Source organism: Episyrphus balteatus, chromosome 4 (genome assembly GCF_945859705.1).
Source record: "Episyrphus balteatus chromosome 4, idEpiBalt1.1, whole genome shotgun sequence".
Classification (NCBI taxonomy): domain Eukaryota; kingdom Metazoa; phylum Arthropoda; class Insecta; order Diptera; family Syrphidae; genus Episyrphus; species Episyrphus balteatus.
In genome coordinates this window covers 40,483,491-40,499,888 of record NC_079137.1, presented here as the reverse complement: position 1 = coordinate 40,499,888, position 16,398 = coordinate 40,483,491, and the positions used below count along the sequence as shown (strand labels likewise).

General features: G+C 38.2%; 1 non-coding gene across 1 annotated transcript; it reads right to left on the bottom strand.

Moving 5' to 3' along the window:
- Positions 1–15,929: 15,929 nt before the first annotated feature.
- Trnar-acg (transfer RNA arginine (anticodon ACG)) lies at positions 15,930–16,002 on the bottom strand. The gene has a single exon. It is a non-coding gene; the product is annotated as a tRNA-Arg (tRNA).
- Between the last annotated feature and the right edge of the window lie 396 nt (positions 16,003–16,398).

Sequence of the window (16,398 nt, the reverse complement as noted above, 5' to 3'; positions counted from 1 at the left end):
AAATGTGAGCTTTTTGCAACCCTGGCAACTTGCCACATGGAAATTACCACATGCAACTTGCCACATGCAACTTGCCACATAAAACATGTAACTTGCAACGTGTTGTGTGTTTTATGTTTGCCGTACTGCGGCGTACTGCATTTTTAAATACTAAAGTACTGCCTACTCTAAAGGTGAAACGACAGCCCTGCTACCCAGGGTGATCGCGTCATAATCCCTTTGACATTCTTGTCAAAAAGTAAATTTTCATACCCACCCTCCCATAAGAAGTATAACTTCAAAAAAACTGAACTCGAACATTGGCATTCAATGTTCAACCCCATATTCCCCCTCTAAGGCACCACCACACACCGCATCTAAAGGAGCCACTCAAGTCCAAGTTCGTTTAGTAGAGAATGCAGCCGTTTCAATTCTCAGAAGTGTATCCTTTATTTTCTGTTACCCTTTTACTTGGTTTTACGACCAAGCGAACTTTAGATAGCAAGTTTATCGCAACTAGGAAATCTGTAGTAGTATAGTGAAAAAAGGATTGGATTTTATTTTGCATGAGTATGTGAAGAAATGTTATCCTTAACACACTTATACCACAGGAATATCCTAGCGTCATAGCCATCTCGCTTCACATCGCACACTCTCTTGAATGTTATATCCCTTTGGTGATTGTTTTGGAGGGAAATTAAATCCACCTGCAATTAAGTTGTCAGGTTCTAACAGAAGTTTTCAAACTTAAACTTTAATTCTATATTCTTTTCCTATGGTTGGTGTTTCTTTTTCGCACAACACGGAATTGGACACCAACACCCAGCCAACACATATAGACAGATAGAAAGGATATGTTGTAAGGTGGTAGATTGAAGCAACAAATTGTTTGTTTGTAGATATGTAGGTAGTCGAATCATTCTTGGATGTACATTTTTAACTTGAATATCCTGAACGGACTTTGTTGGCCTTTTTAGGGCTAAGGAAGAGAGAGATATACATATAGATACTAGAGGTCTCTTGTGAGTTTTGTTGAGAACTTAAGTAATTGGATTGGACTTTTATTATGTTTGTGGAATTGCAATCGGAATTAGAGTAGAAGATGCAATATCCTGAAATTCTAATTGGTTAATTGACTGAGTGGGTATAGGTATAAAATTTTAAAGAAGTTTTGTATAAGATATTGACACGATAAGTTTTTGAATGGGCGTTGAATGGTCATGTACATTACTTTACACGAAGATATTTTTAGTCATTTTCTTTTATGTAAGAAGTTATTTCATTTTATGGTAGGTATCTCTAGAATTTTTTTTATGCAAATTTGAAAATACATTTTGTGGTCTTATTTGTAACTAATATTGCCTAAATAAGATTCATTAGAGTTAAAAAAAAAATGTTGCAATTAGGGTAAATACCTAACATTACGAATTAAAAAGAATATAAGACTAATTTTGGGCTATGTGAAGTTGGCAAACCCAAATTCTGTTTTTTTTTTTTTTCAAACCTTCTGGTTCGATTTCCCAAGGTTAAAAAAGTAGGGAGCAAGAACTCTGTAAGGTTATTTTAATAAACTTGAGTGTGCTGAATTCAAAACAGTTTATAGATTTTTTCCATCACGTCTAGTTTTTGAGCTCTGCTCATCACAATTTTAGCTATAAAGTCCCAAAAACTAATTTTAAATGAAATGTTTTTCGACATTTGACCTAAAAATATTTTTCCGTAATATTTTGCTGTTTTTTCAACCGAATCAGTGGTCGAAAACTGAAATTTACTTCAAATCTGCTTCAAAAACCATAAGTTACCTTAACCACCAAGATTTTGAGATATCATACCTTTCTATACCAAATATCTTTTAGAAAAAAATAATTTTGAAAATAAAAATAAACATATTTAAGACGATAAAATACCTATGGCTTTTGAATATTGCATATGTAGTTTTGCGAAAAAAAATTTAACGGTGATGAAATTCAACGCCAAAAGTACCACAAAAACGCGTTTTTTACCTATTAATATTTAAATATTTCGAAAATTTGACGTGCCAGTAAAATTTTGACTTCAGATTCGAACCACAGTGCAAAATCAACAATTTTTACACTGAATAAAAAAAAGTATTTCTTGTGATTATTGAGGTGAAAAAAAAATAATTCCGTTATAATTTTAGAACCTAGGGTGGGATAACGATGAAAAAAAAAGCTTGGGCAATCGAACCAGGCAGGTTTAAAAAAAAATTTGAAAAATTGAATTTCCAAAGGAGATAAGTTCATTGTATAATTTTTTGTCAGATGCTTTTTCCGATGAAGTTTGTAAAGAATATTCACTAAACTGGTTTCTGCAAGTTCTTATAAAAAACTCACAACCTGTGAAAAAAAAGATATTTATCATTTCAATACCTACTTCTAGAGGGCGCCATATACTATCTCATCTGACGTTATAAAGCCAATAACCAGCGGACAAGCAAGATGTTTCCAACAATACCTTAATTGTCAAATTTTCAGAAGTGGTTTAGAAGCTTAGATGAACATACCCACGGTTGCCACTGGTGAAAAAAAATTCCTACCAAAATTCCCCAGAAATCCTACCAAATTATACAAAAACCTACCAAGTCTCTAATTTTTGTTTTTAACTGATAAAATGATTCAAAATTCCAAAACGGTAACTGCATTTAAGGTATGTACATTACAACTATAAAGGCCACTTTTTGCTAGAATTGCAGAGAATAAAAATGAAGCAAAGCGAAGAAAAAAATTTTTTTTTAATTCCAGAGAATAAAAATGAATTAAAACGAAGAAAAAAAGGTTAATTTCTAGTTTTTGAAAGTTACTGAAGTTCTGAAGTTTTATTTTTAAGCGGAGTGATGGAATGAAATTAAAAGTTGTACTGACCTCTCCTCCAAAATGAGTTTTGGTACCACAAGGTTCATCAGTTAGAAATGCAAATTTTGGTCAATTTCTGACGTTATTTGGATGAACTTATAATTGAAGTTTTGAAGCTACATTATTTTTTCTTACTAATGCATTGAAATTGCAACTTTTAGAAACAGATTTTGTAATCTATAAGAATGAAATTAAATAAATGTAATTGACTGACTTGAGATTGAAGCGTTTAATAGTCATTCAGTGCCGGATTAGCCTCAAGCCAAACTAGGCAGCTGCCTAGGGGCCCCACTTCAGCTAGGGGCCCCTCGCCCCGACTACGAACAAACAAAATTTTTTGGAGTTGTACCTTCAATAAAAAACAGCATTACATTTGTATTTGTAAAAATACAGATTTGTAAAAAGAAGAATAAAAAAACGTTTGCAAATCATTGAACTCCGTTCCATTGGAGGTGGTAGTTTACTCATGAGTAGATCTAGTACTACCACATGATCTTCTACTTCTACCACTGATCTTCTATACATGTGTTTATAATGAATTATGACTCCCATCACATCCTGAAGGGCCCAACCCAGCGATGCCAGGTTGAGGGATTTTTTCCTGTTTTTTTTTCGGTATTTTTGATTAGGGAAAAATGGAAAATCAACCCAGAACAGTCAGCTCAAAATATATCACGTTTAAATACCAAGACAAATACTGGTCAATTCGAATATTATTCCAACGACATCGAACCAGAGTTTAGTAACGAGATGGTGCCATTAAAGCTCTTCATGTTGCAATCAGATGATATGTCAGAAAAATCTGAGATTGTGCATGCAGAGAAGTTAGAAGTTAATATTAGATAAAATTTTCCAATAAACGTTCCCAACTTGTATTGTAGCTTAAGAATCTACAGAAGTTTGATGATTTCTAACGTCTGCTTCTACACGAAGATTTTGGAAAAGAAATTGGTATCGTTTCTATTTAAAAGCTCTATTGTTGTTAATTTTAACAAAAAATGACAAAGGTAAGATTTATTAACAATAAAATTATCTAAAAAATGATATAAAAACCAATTCCGTGAGTTGATTAAATAAAATTTTATAGTTGGTAAAAGTGCGGATTTGTCTCGCAAGGTAGGGGCAAAATGGAATTTTTTCATATATCTGACGAAGTTTGTTGGGGCAGTATGAAAATTATAAAATTTTATTTAATCAACTCACGTAATTGGTTTGTATATAATTTTTTAAGATAATTTTATAGTTAATAAATCTCACATTTGTCATCTTTTGTTTATTTGAACAACAATGGAGGTATTCAATAAAAACGATACCAATCTCTTTTCCAAGATGGCTGCTGCTCCCGACATCCTATCAGCCAAACAAATTAATTTTTATGATAAGGACAGCCAGCGAAACACATTCCATTAAAAAAATTTTGAAAAATGTGATTTCATGGCCATATTTTGATATTCAGACACATATATTATATATTATATATATAATATGTGCCCATGATTATGAAAGTGGACTAAGTCACTTTTTGCATTGTTTAAAGAAAAACTTACATAATAATTTTCTTATAACGATTTAATTATATTTCTTTGATGAAATCACTAGAGGAGCAATAAAGAAGTTTATTAACTGCGATTTCGCTTTCAAATAAACTTTACCCCTTAAATAATAGTTATTTTTAGGCTAGATTTGATGCCATTTTTGGGAGTGACTTAGTCCACTTTCATAATTAAGGGCACATATATGTGTCTGAACACAATACACAAAAACGGAAGCAAAAGCGACATATTAAATTACCGGCCCAGTTCCATCTTATCAGCGGTCGACAAAGTTTTAGAAGAGGTAATGGCGAATAGGCTTTATGGATATGTTGGAAAATACCAGATTCTTGAAAAAAATCAGTTCGGTTTCCAAAAAAATAAGAGCATAAATCGGTTGCTTGGAGATTTCTCTAATACACTATACTCCAGCCTTCACAAGAGCCATAATTCAATAGTTCTATTCATCGACTTCAAAAAGGCCTTTGACACGCTGAGTCATGTGCAAATAATAAAACAACTGCATACAATAGGCGTGAGAGGCAATATTTTATCATGGTTCTCGAACTACCTTCAGAATAGAAGCTTTGAGGTGAAAATTGGAAAAGAGGTTAGTGAAAGACAAAGACAAACATATGGTGGCCCACAAGGATCAAAACTGGGCCCACTTCTTTTCATTATTTATGTCAATCAAATGCTGTCAGTTCTTAAACAAGCAACGGCTTATGCGTATGCAGATGACACAGCAATTATAGTGAGCCACAGGAGCGTAGAAGAATCTGAACGATTGATGCAATTAGAAAGCAATGCACTTATAAATTGGTGTCACGATCACGGTTTGATTACACTGGTCAACAAAATTTAACTTTTATTTTGCCACAAGAACCAAAGTATACTTTTCTAGTAGTTTTTGGGGTGCTGAATCCGAATCTGAAGTCAGAAAAATTTGATTGGCCTCCGTTTTTGAAATATTACTGTTATAAAATGATAAAAAAATGTCATTTTGGCTGTTTTCGCGTTTAAGATGCGTTTTGAACGCGTTCATACGCGTTTCGGACGCGTTTCAGACGCGTTTTGGACGCGTTTTGGACGCGTTTTGGACGCGTTTTGGACGCGTTTTGGACGCGTTTTGAACGCGTTTTGGGTGCGTTTCAGATGCCTTTTGAACGTGTTTTGAACGCGTTTTGGGTGCGTTTCAGACGCGTTTTGGACGCGTTTAAGATGCGTTTTGAGAGCGTTTCAGACGCGTTTCGGATGCGTTTCAGATGCGTTCGTTTTGGAAGCGTTTCAGACGCGTTTTGGACGCGTTTAAGATGCGTTTTGAGAGCGTTTTGGATGCATTTTGGAAGCGTTTCAGACGCGTTTTGAACGCGTTTTGGGTGCGTTTCAAATGCGTTTCAGACGCGTTTTGGACGCGTTTAAGATGCGTTTTGAGAGCGTTTTGAACGCGTTTCAGATGCGTTTTGAGAGCGTTTTGAACGCGTTTTAGACGCGTTTCGGACGCGTTTCAGACGCGTTTTGGACGCGTTTCAGACGCGTTTCAGACGCGTTTCAGACGCGTTTTGGGCGCGTACAGACGCGTTTTGGGCGCGTACAGACGCGTTTTGGGCGCGTTTCAGAAGCGTTTCAGACTCGTTTTGAACGCGTTTTGGGTGCGTTTCAGATGCGTTTCAGACTCGTTTTGAACGCGTTTTGGGTGCGTTTCAAATGCGTTTCAGACGCGTTTTGGACGCGTTTAAGATGCGTTTTGAGAGCGTTTTGAACGCGTTTTAGACGCGTTTCGGACGCGTTTCAGACGCGTTTTGGACGCGTTTCAGACGCGTTTCAGACGCGTTTTGGGCGCGTACAGACGCGTTTTGGGCGCGTTTCAGAAGCGTTTCAGACTCGTTTTGGACGCGTTTAAGACGCGTTTTGGACTCGTTGCAGACGCGTTTTGGACGCGTTTTAGACGTGTTTTGGACGCGTTTTGGACGCGTTTCAGACGCGTTTTGGACGCGTTTCAGACGCGTTTCAGACACGTTTTGGGCGCGTTTCAGACGCATTTCAGACGCGTTTTGGACGCGTTTTGGACTCGTTGCAGACGCGTTTTGGACGCGTTTTAGACGTGTTTTGAATGCGTTTCGGGCGTTTCAGACGTGTTTCAGACGCGTACAGACGCGTTTTGGGCACGTTTCAGACGCGTTTAAGACGCATTTGGGTGCGTTTTGGGTGCGTTTCAGATGCGTTTCAGACTCGTTTTGGACGCGTTTTGGGCGCGTTTTGGACGCGTTTTGAACGCGTTTTGGGTGCGTTTCAGACGCGTTTTAGACGCGTTTTGGACGCGTTTAAGATGCATTTTGAGAGCGTTTTGAACGCGTTTTGGACGCGTTTTGGACGCGTTTTGAACGCGTTTTGGGTGCGTTTCAGATGCGTTTTAGACGCGTTTAAGATGCATTTTGAGAGCGTTTTGAACGCGTTTTGGACGCGTTTTGAACGCGTTTTGGGTGCGTTTCAGATGCGTTGGACGCGTTTTGGACGCGTTTTAACGCGTTTTGGACGCGTTTCAGACGCGTTTAGGACGCGTTTCAGGCGCGTTTTGGACGCGTTTCGGAAGCGTTTCAGACGCGTTTTTGACGCGTTTGGGACGCGTTTTGGACGGGTTTGGGACGCGTTTCAGACGCGTTTTGGACGCGTTTTTGACGCGTTTTGACGCGTTTTAACGCGTTTTGGACGCGTTTCAGACGCGTTTAGGACGCGTTTCAGACGCGTTTTGGGCGCGTTTCGGAAGCGTTTCAGACGCGTCTAGACGCGTTTTAGACGCGTTTGGGACGCGTTTCAGACGCGTCTAGACGCGTTTCAGACACGTTTTGGACGTGTTTCAGACTAGAGATGGGTAGTTCCGGAGCCAAAAAGTTCCTGAAACTCGTTCCTCACTCGGAACTAGTTCCACTCGTTCCGCAAAATTAATTTTAACAGTTCCATCGTTCAGACACAGTTCTCTTTCCAGTTGATGAAACCGTAATGCCGACTTATAACGAGTTGATTTTCGCCGTGCGGCGAAGCTTTTTAGCGTCAGTCGAGTCGTGTGAACGTAAGCTGCACGCGACTTAAGTGACAATCCCCATACTAGAGTCCTAGTCGACTTAAGCCGTGAGACATATCAAGTGGTTAAAATCGACTCGTTAAAAGTCGGCATTGGTATACCTACTTATACCTTTTGAATCGAAGATATTTTCTAATAACTTATCGTTAATAAAAATTATCTGTGAACCATCAAGTTGCTAAATATTTTTTGTTGATATAATAATATCAATATAATAATAACAATATTTATTATAGTTATTTCAAAACTTTTAGTTTACATTTATAAAATGACATGATAAGACACCAGATTATATCCGATTAGTCTCTAGTAAGTTACCTGCACAAATTTCTAACCAAACTTAAAAATAGCTTATGATATTGAAAAAGCATCGGAAAAGGCCCAAGAATTATTTTGCCTAGAGGCCCATGACATGGTTAATCCGGCACTGTAGTCATTCTAAAAACTTTAAAATAGTAAGTATTTTTAGGTGACTTAAAAAACCTACCAAATAGAGTTTAAACCTACCAACCTACCAAAGCCAAAAAAAACCTACCAAGGTAGGATTCTACCAAAACGGCAACCGTGATACTTATACCTACTTACATACACACATAACGGTAAAACACATATGTAATCCTAATTTTGGCTATGTCGTTTTCAGAGTTACTTAAGCCATGGATCAAAAATTATAATAAATAAAAAACGATATTTCAAAAACTAAAATCCAATATGGCGTCCAAAGAGTGAATTTAAGTGCGAAAAATTTATGTTTTGATTTTGTACAAATCAAATTTGATGGTTGTACAAAATACTTGGATGGGTTAGATAAACAAAATTTTCTAACATTGGATTAAAATTTAAAGAAAAACAACTTATCTACAAGTTAAAAGGCGAATGGGGAAAGTTCAAATGCGTAAAATAAGCAAACAGAAACCACCTAGGTATCTACATTTTGCACAGATTCTTCCAACAAAATAGTTTAATGCAAATTTCCCTGTCAGTTAAGTGATATCAAAAATTTTCCAAAACCCTAGCTTTGTCAGAATAATAAAAATAATGCAAAGCATCCAATATATTAAACACCTTAATAAATTCATTTAAAAAAAAAATCACTTTAAGTGACATCCAATCAATATTGCCAAGCGACATTAAACATCATTTAGCCCAGATTTTGTATGCCACTAAAATTATGAAAAATTTCTCATAAATTTATTTTATCCTCACAATAACAAAAAAAAAACGACAACAGAAAAAAAGAACAGCAAAAACAACGATTAATTAATCAAATAAGCGTTGGCTGTCAATTTGCTAGCAAAAAATGTTGTTGGACAATTTTTTTTATTCATCATTAGGTCACTGAAGCAGAGCTACCTTTTCAGTGGCACCTCGACATGCTTTTAAAAGTTTTTACTTGCCTCACACTTCTCTCTGTTTTTTTCATAATTTTTTTTCGCATCTTCCTACGCAAAATAAAAGTGTTTTTCTTTTTTTTTTTTTGTATACAAATTTCTGACATTTGCAAGAAATTTGTAAGAATTCACCACACTACCATCAGCCAACACACCATTTCATCCAGGCCTGGCCGTACGCTGCCGCCGACTCATTACTCATCAAGACCTGCAAAGAATGCATGTTAAAGCCTTTTGTATGACGAGGACGACCACAAAGACTTGATTAATTTAATTTCACATTAATCAGTGGAAGCAAAAAATAAAAAAAAACCTCGAGAGAGATGGAAGAGGAAATGCAAAAATTGGTCACACTTAAGATTTGTAACTAAGTTTGAATGTAGGCTGGGAATGGGATAGGAGACCGAGATGAGGCTTCATTATAATGGAACTTCGTTAAGGCTGGCTGGCGTGTGCGACTTGGAAGAATGGGGGCTGTGTGGCTAATTTTGTGGTCTGCTCTTGTCTGGAAACATGGGAATCAGTTTACAACACAAACATGGGATTGAGATGATGTTGATGAAATATTTAAGAACAGATTGTTTTGTTGGAGTGTAATTGTTTGCAGATGCACGCGATTTGTTATAATTTGTGGGACAGAAACGTTTTTCAGAAAAAAAAGCTGCAAAGTGTGATCTCTGTGAAATAAATTCATCTCTTTGTTGGGATAATTGGGGATTTGTTTATATTTTCAATACAAAATGTCACATTAGAGAATACATACATTCTGACACACGAGCTGAACGCAGCACGCAATGGTGTTGGGAGTGTTTTCTTCATTATTTTGTGATGCTTTTTTATCAAAGGCTGAGGTAAGCTCGCCGGTTCCAGGGTTTTGCCGAAGAAAGCACAGTAAAACTCGGCTATAGAAGAAACCAAAAACTTAAATTCTTTATTTTCACTATAGAATCGTTCTTTATTGTTCTCTACTTTCTTTAAATAACAATTTTATATAAAACTTATATACTACTTATAAATAATGCCCAATACTCTAAGAGAGCAGGGGATCTCGGACGGAGATAAAAGGAATAAATCCTATGGTGACCAAAATATGCTATTATGACCAAACTCAGAGTGAGATGGTGGTTTCGGGAATTATGACCAAACTCCAAATGAGATGGTGGCTTCGGATAGAGACGGGTATTATGACCAAACTCCAAATGAGATGGTGGTTTAGGGAATTTATGACCAAACTCCAAACGAGATGGTGGCTTTGGGAATTATGACCGAACTCTAAATGAGATGGTGGTTTCGGGAACTATGACCAAACTCCAAACGAGATGGTGGCTTTGGGAATTATGACCAAACTCTAAATGAGATGGTGGTTTCGGATAGAGACGGGGATTATGACCAAACTCCAAATGAGATGGTGGCTTCGGATAGAGACGGAAATTATACCTAATGGTCGGATGTAATGCCCTTAACTCAAGGTGAGAAGGGGGACTCGGAAAGAGACGCTAAATCTACCTACCTAACGTCAAAACGGAAATTTGCCAACATTCCAAAAATTTACAACAATACGGTATATCTATTATGGCTTAAATAGGTGTACTGAGGGAGAAATCGTCTACTCGAAGTAGATTCAAAAGATCTCTGGTTTATTCGGAAATTCTTACATCTACTTAGTAATATTTTTACACAAAGCAAGTGTGAACTCTATAAAATTAAACGGTAAAATTAAAGTTAAATTAATAATAACAATAGTTTTGAGTATAAAACAAAATGTATGTTGTCGTGTTTGTGTTGTTGCTATTGATGGCATAATCCGGGACGTTCAGTTGTTTCGGTATCGGTTTTATAGTCCGGGATGGGCGGTTACCAAATAGTTTTAATTAATTTGATTTCTTTTTGTTGCTGTTGATGGCATAGTCCGGGACGTTTTATAAATTTGGGTTCGGGTTTATATCCCGGGATGGTTGGTTTTCATACAGCTTTAATTAAATTGGTTTGCGGTGGAAAGGAAAGTGTGACGCTTCGTTACACACCCCCCTTTCTTTGGAAGACGAGAACCTTCTCGTCTCAAACTCTTCATGGCGGTAGGAAAAAAAAAATAAGAAAAGGAAAGGAAAAAATGATTAGAACAAAAATTAAAATATGTTTTGTTTTTAATACATAGTAACGGTTTTTTTTTTTTTTTTTTTTTTTTATATTTTTTTTTTTTTTTTTTTTTTTTTTTTTTTGTTTTTTTTTTTTTTTTTTTTTTTTTTTTTTTTTTTTTTTTTTTTTTTTTTTCAGAACTTCAGATTATATTAAAAACAAGAATAAGTATAAAAAGAAAAAAAAGTAGATTTCATTAGGTATAACACAAAAAAATAATTAATTCAGGATGCGGTAATGTTTACATGGGAATGTTGATAGTTTTTTTGAAGTTCCCGAAACGGAGAGAAGCGCGGTTGTTGCCTCTATTTAACATTACCAAAACAGGCCCCCAGGGACACTGAATTGTATATCTTCTGTGTGGGTAGTACCCGCGGTTCAGGTATATCCCTTTGAACGGGTCGAAAACAGGTGCAGTAGTCGGGTCGGTTGGTGGTTTTGCACCTGGTGGTGTTGCTGCTGGTGGTAAAGTGGATGGTGTTGATGGTGCTGGTGGTAAAGCGGATTGTGGTAATGGTGCTGGTGGTAAAACGGATGGTGCCGGCGGTAAAGCGGATAGTTGTAATGATGCCGGTGGTATTGGCACTACAGCGGGTGTGGTTACTGCTGCTGGTGGAATTTCTGGTGTTGGCGGTGCTGCTGCTTTTGGTACAGCAGAGAAATCGTATAACCCAGCTGCATCTTCCGGTAGGCAGGCGCCTAAATTTATTGCGCCAGATAAATAGGCAATCTGGCCGGTTGTCGCCACGAAACCTCTGGATCTTGGTAATGGCGGGTTTAGCTTGCACCAAGCCTCCTCGGCTGCATTCCTCTGCTCCCGAATCTCGGCCATCCTCTGTGCAACTGGAATTTTCGGGGGGATCGGCTTCGCAGCTTCTTTTGCGCGGTTCTCTACCCGGTGGGTTTTGACGGTGATTTGTAAGGGTGCATCTGGTCGCGGAGGAGCGCGAACCTGGCTTGGAGCCGTTCGTTGGCGGATGCACGGGTCATTTGGTACAGGAGCACGGCTTCCATGTAGAGCAAAAGGTAGTGGCAGTTGTTTGCCGTGAACCTTTGTCGGTTGGCTGGCGGATTGCTGGCGGCTCGGTTCGGCGATTAGAGGGACTCCACGGCGTGGCTCTGGAAGCTGTCTTTCAGGAGAAGATAGTCGGTGGAACCGTCGTCCTCCATCCAAATCAGCTTGGTTCGGGTGGTCTTTGCGAGTATTCGTTCTTCCATACGGCTGGGTACGGGAACTTTTGCTATTTTTACTGGTCTTATCATTCATTTTAATTTTTTCGGCGGTGTCAATGGCTTGAGATAGAGGTCTGCTCACCTCGGCTGCTGCTATTTGACTGGTTTTGTTGCGCGGATAAAGGATGCGGTTCGGTGGGACATTGGAAATTTTATTTATTTTCTTGAATTTCGGTAATTCTTTATTCGGGACTTCGTTAAGTTGTTGCGGTTGTTGGACAAGGAGATGTGATGTAACATGGCAAACAGCTGAGTTTTCGGTCTGGATCGGTTTACTTCCGGTAATGGGTTTCCCCGCTATGTAAAGCTGAATGTTTGCTTGTTGCATTAAATCCATTCCTAGGATTGCGTCGTCTGCAAGATCAGGTAAATATGTTACATCTCCTGTTAGTTCAGTGTCTCCAATGATGAATGTGGTGGTGAAGTGTTCGCTCGTAGTAACTGGGTTTCTATTGGCCAGATGAATCGGTTCGTAATTAATCCGCACCGGTAAGTCAAGTTCTTTAAACTTTTGTCGTACTTCTTTGCCTATAAAAGTTTTTGTAGAACCGGTGTCGACCAATGCTTGGAACGTGCGGTCGTCCACTGTTATAGGGACGAAATATCGGGGATCTCGGCGGGGCGGGCAGTAAACAACTGCAACGGGGTTTCGGTGACAAGGACAGTCCTTGGTTAATTTTCCATCCTCGCCGCAGAACGAGCAAAAGAGACGGAACGGTCGGTTGCAAGTTTCTTTACGATGGCCTCTTTGCTTGCAGTTCCAACAATGGGTATCCCTATTATATGGAACGGTTGCTGGCGGATCGCGGGGAAACGACTGTGCAGGGGAGGCTGCAGAAACTGTCGGTCGGATATTTCGTTCTTCGTTTTTGACAAACTCAAATTCCTCTGCGAGAGTCATCAACTCGTCCAAGGTATCAAAATCTCGGCGACGAATGTAGAACCTGTATTCAGGTCGCATGTGGTCAAAGATTCTGTCTAAGTTTTCGGCTATAGACATACGAGGGTGTTGTCGTATGAGGTATTGTACAGCTAAGATGTACTCCTTAGCACGCTCACGGGGACCTTGGCGTTTGCGAAGTATTTCCTCTTCTAATTTATGAAGATAGCGGGCCGGTAAAAAATAACGTATGAAAGCCTCGCGAAAGTCTTCCCACTTTGTGAAAGTTTCGCTTTTGATACGTAACCATTCTAATGCAGTACCCCGGAATAACTCAGGCAGTGTTCTTAACATATCATTTGGAGGGATGTTATAGCACCGTGTTAGTTCTGTTACTCTTTCCAGGAATTCAAGGGGGTTCCCAGATGAATCAAATCGCAGGCCCCACTTGCGCACAGTGTTCATCACCTCAGCCTCGTAACTCAGAGTGAGTCGATTTGAAGGACCAAGTGGTGGTGCTTGTGCGGAAGTAAATTGAGTCTGGTCTGGATGAGAGATGAAACTCTGCTGGAAGGGTGCTGGATGGTTAGCGGAAACAACGGAGTTGTTTAAAAGTGGTTGCTGGTGGCCGGGTATCATAGTCGGAACTTTGAAAGAAGTCTGAATATATAAAGGGGTTTTTAAACCTCTTTCGAGACTTGTCGGAGTGGTATCGGGTGCTTCTTCTTTGGAAGCGTCTTCGGCGTCATTTGCTTCATCGGATAGCGCGGCGTCAAGCCTTTGCTGAGTGAGATTATTCCATTTCTCGCATAAATTTTGAGTAGAAGCAAGTGCACGAACTTGTTTCAAATGCTGACTTAAACGTTGCCGCAGGTCCTGCATGTTTCCTGCAGTATCTAAATCACGGGTTTTGAGCATTTCGATTAGTTCGGTTTTCTTCATCAAATAGATGAAACCAAGATTCCTGAACGGACTTGACTCTTGGTCATCGTCTGGCGGCGGTGAAGCGTTTGCTTCGGGCATATCGGGGCAGTGAAAAACGGATTGTAAAGAACTAGTGATTTGGAGTTAAAAAAGAGCGGAAAGCGGACGGCGGTGGAAGGCGGTAGAAGACGGTAAAACCTTTAAAAGATTCCGGGTCGGTCGGCGGAAAGAATTCGGAATGAATCTTCTAAAGGTCCCTGCTCGGGCGCCAAAATGTGATGCTTTTTTATCAAAGGCTGAGGTAAGCTCGCCGGTTCCAGGGTTTTGCCGAAGAAAGCACAGTAAAACTCGGCTATAGAAGAAACCAAAAACTTAAATTCTTTATTTTCACTATAGAATCGTTCTTTATTGTTCTCTACTTTCTTTAAATAACAATTTTATATAAAACTTATATACTACTTATAAATAATGCCCAATACTCTAAGAGAGCAGGGGATCTCGGACGGAGATAAAAGGAATAAATCCTATGGTGACCAAAATATGCTATTATGACCAAACTCAGAGTGAGATGGTGGTTTCGGGAATTATGACCAAACTCCAAATGAGATGGTGGCTTCGGATAGAGACGGGTATTATGACCAAACTCCAAATGAGATGGTGGTTTAGGGAATTTATGACCAAACTCCAAACGAGATGGTGGCTTTGGGAATTATGACCGAACTCTAAATGAGATGGTGGTTTCGGGAACTATGACCAAACTCCAAACGAGATGGTGGCTTTGGGAATTATGACCAAACTCTAAATGAGATGGTGGTTTCGGATAGAGACGGGGATTATGACCAAACTCCAAATGAGATGGTGGCTTCGGATAGAGACGGAAATTATACCTAATGGTCGGATGTAATGCCCTTAACTCAAGGTGAGAAGGGGGACTCGGAAAGAGACGCTAAATCTACCTACCTAACGTCAAAACGGAAATTTGCCAACATTCCAAAAATTTACAACAATACGGTATATCTATTATGGCTTAAATAGGTGTACTGAGGGAGAAATCGTCTACTCGAAGTAGATTCAAAAGATCTCTGGTTTATTCGGAAATTCTTACATCTACTTAGTAATATTTTTACACAAAGCAAGTGTGAACTCTATAAAATTAAACGGTAAAATTAAAGTTAAATTAATAATAACAATAGTTTTGAGTATAAAACAAAATGTATGTTGTCGTGTTTGTGTTGTTGCTATTGATGGCATAATCCGGGACGTTCAGTTGTTTCGGTATCGGTTTTATAGTCCGGGATGGGCGGTTACCAAATAGTTTTAATTAATTTGATTTCTTTTTGTTGCTGTTGATGGCATAGTCCGGGACGTTTTATAAATTTGGGTTCGGGTTTATATCCCGGGATGGTTGGTTTTCATACAGCTTTAATTAAATTGGTTTGCGGTGGAAAGGAAAGTGTGACGCTTCGTTACAATTTATATCTGTTTTTGTTGGTCAAGTTAAATGTTGGATTAGATTTAAAATTTTTTGGTTGAAAAGGAGATGATTTATGAAACACGCAAGGGCTTTGAGTGTTGATTTAAAAGTGACGTTGATTTTTTGAATAAAAAATAAATAGTTTTGCAGGTGGTCTTAAGATTTTCATTAATGACTTTTTTTTAAACAAAATTTCTGGGGAAAAATTAATTATTTAATTTTAAAAAAAGTTTGACGGTCTTTTTTAAAGCAAAATTGTTATATTAATTTACATTTTTCTCAGAAATCTTAATTTTGTCAATTTTTACAAACTTGGAAAGTTACGTGTTTCGCTTAGCTTTTATTGAACAGAAGTGACTTAAATTACAAAAAAAAAAAAAATAAAAAATATCTAGCTACTGTTTCAAAAAAAAAACAATTTCCTTCGATCTTGCCAGGAGCCGAACCTGGAATCTTCTGATCCGTAGTCAGACGCGTTATCCATTGCGCCACAAGACCGTTGAATGAACGGGAATATGACTAAATTGATTAAAAATTTTTAAAATACCAACCTTAAGTTAAAAAATATAACACTTAATTAACACTATTGATATAGTCCAGTCATTTTAGATTTGGTTGTATGGAGGTCTGAGAAATAATTCGCAACTGCAATTCGAACTCAAAATATGAAAGTACACTAGTACAGAAGCAAAACCCCAAATTTTCCACACAAATGTCGGAACGACTTTGGCCGCCATTTTGTTTTGAACAGTTTTGCGAGTATCGCTTGTAGTTCGGCTAGTTTTGGTGTTAGACAAAAATGCCATGAGACATAGTTGTAGTAAATTTTATTTCCCATAAAATATGTTAAGTAACTTTTTACTCTAAAACCTACCATTTAGGAATTATAATGAA